Source organism: Vulpes lagopus, chromosome 1 (genome assembly GCF_018345385.1).
Source record: "Vulpes lagopus strain Blue_001 chromosome 1, ASM1834538v1, whole genome shotgun sequence".
Lineage (NCBI taxonomy): Eukaryota > Metazoa > Chordata > Mammalia > Carnivora > Canidae > Vulpes > Vulpes lagopus.
This window is the reverse complement of record NC_054824.1, coordinates 42,694,236-42,696,403: the sequence shown is the minus strand read 5'-3', so window position 1 is coordinate 42,696,403 and position 2,168 is coordinate 42,694,236. Positions and strand designations below refer to the sequence as shown.

At 40.2% G+C, this 2,168-nt stretch overlaps 1 pseudogene; it reads left to right on the top strand.

Annotated features, from left to right (window-relative positions):
* Positions 1–410: 410 nt before the first annotated feature.
* LOC121473043 lies at positions 411–1,958 on the top strand (annotated as a pseudogene).
* The last annotated feature ends 210 nt before the right edge of the window (positions 1,959–2,168 follow it).

The following is a 2,168-nucleotide window of genomic DNA, read 5'->3' as shown; positions in this document are numbered from 1 at the left end:
GCTACATAAAAGAGTCAGATAACAAGAAATATTTTTAGAAATATTTTATTTATTTTAGAGAGAGATAGCAGAGGGGAGGAGCAGAGAGAGAGGGGAAGTAGACTCCCCACTGAGCATGGAACCTGACATGGGGGCATGATTTCAGGACCCTGAGATCATGACCTGAGTTGATGGCAGACACTTAACCCAGTGAGCCACCCAGGCATCCCAGAATTTCTTTTAAATTATTAAAAAAATAATTTTAATTAAAATTTAAAATTTAATTTAAACCAATGGAGTCAGCACATCATCTTTGGGCTGAGCCATGCTGGACGTTTTGAGGGCAGCTGACCTGCATCTTGTGATGCCCCACACTGCATCCTGTGAAAGCCTGAGCCAGCCATGTAGCTTTGTTTCTTTGTTTCCTAACCATGTCCACCAATGAGAATGCTAATTCACAAACTTCCCACCTTAACATTTTCAAGAACAAGGGGAAAGACAGTATGGAGAATGAGGCAGCATGAAAAGAAGTTAAGGTAGAACTGAGGAAATCTAAGGAGAATGACCAAATGATGAAAAGGAGAAATGTAAGCTCATTTCCTGATGACACTACTTTTTCACTGCAGGAATCTTCAACAGCCAGGGCACTATGAATTGGTCTGTTGATGGCATCATCAAGGTCACAAATAGCAACAATTTAGAAAGTCAGCTCCAGGCTACTCAAGCTGCTAGGAAACAGCTTTCTAGAGAAAAACAACCCCCCACAGACCACATAATCAGGCTGGTTTGATTCCAAAATATGTGTCCTTCTTGGGCAGAACTGATTGGAGTCCTATTCAGTTTGAATTGGCTTGGGCGCTCACTAACACTGCCTCTGGAAAGACTGTGGTTGTGGTAGATGGAAGTGCTACCCCAACATTCATTCCTCTGTTGACATCTTCCCTCGCCCATCATTAGGGAATGAGCTGCGTGGGCTCTAATACTGCAGGTGATGGTTCAGTTTTCTGAGACGTGGTTATCAAATATGGGCAGCTGACTCACTGTTGACTCTCCTTGAAGTTCCTGATATGTCATATTTAGAGTGTGGTTACTTACATAACCTTATTGAACATTTTCAAACCTTTGTTGAAACAAGTCCTGTTAGATGAGGTAGAGCAGATTCTTCCCACCTTAGTTCGTCTCCTGCGTCATGATGATCCAAAAGTATTAGCAGATATCTGCTGGGCCATTTCCTACCTTATTGCTGGTCCAAATGAATGGATTGAAATGGTTGTGAAAACAGAAGCTGTGCCCCAAATTGTGAAGCATCTAGTTGCTATAGAATTGCCCGTTGTGATGTAGGAAATGTTGTCACTGGAACAGATGAACAGATTCAGGGTATAATAGATGCAGGAGCACTAGCTATCTTTCCCAGCCTACTAATGAACCCCAAAACTAATATTCAAAAGGAAGCTACATGGACAATATCAAACATCACAGCCAGTTACCAGGATCAAATACAGAAAGTTGAAAATCATGGATTAATCCCATTCCTCATTGGTGTTCTCTCCAAGGCAGACTTTAAGACCCTAAAGGAAGCTGTTGGGGCCATAACCAACTATAGAAGTAGTGGAATGGTTGAACAGATTGTGTGCCTCATTTGTTATGGCATAAAAGAACCATTGATGAACCTCTCAACTGCATAAGATACTAAATGTATTCTGGGTATTCTGGATGCCACTTCAAACATCATTTAGGCAGTTGAAAGACTAGGGAAAATTGAGAAATTTAGTATAATGATGGAATAATGTGGAGGTTTGGACAAAACTGAAGCTTTACAAAACCACGAAAATGAGTCTATGTACAAAAGCGTCACCAAATTTGACTGCGAAGGAATCAAGGAAGATGAAGAGGAAGATCCAAATGTTGTGCCAAAAACAGCCTCTGAAGGCTATACTTTCCAAGTTCAGGATGGTACTCTTGAGACCTTTAACTTTTAGATTGTGTAGCTGAGGAATAAACCTGTTTGTTGTATACCAAGTCTGGTATAAGTTTGTCTTATTGTTTCTCTACTAAGAACTCTTTTTAAATGTGTTTTGTTATTGTAGCACTTTTTACAAGGAAACTATACTTGAACAATTCCAAACTGTACATAGTGTATGAAACTTCTCCTCTCAGTGGGTTTCTTATTTCTATGTGGAAGTTCATGT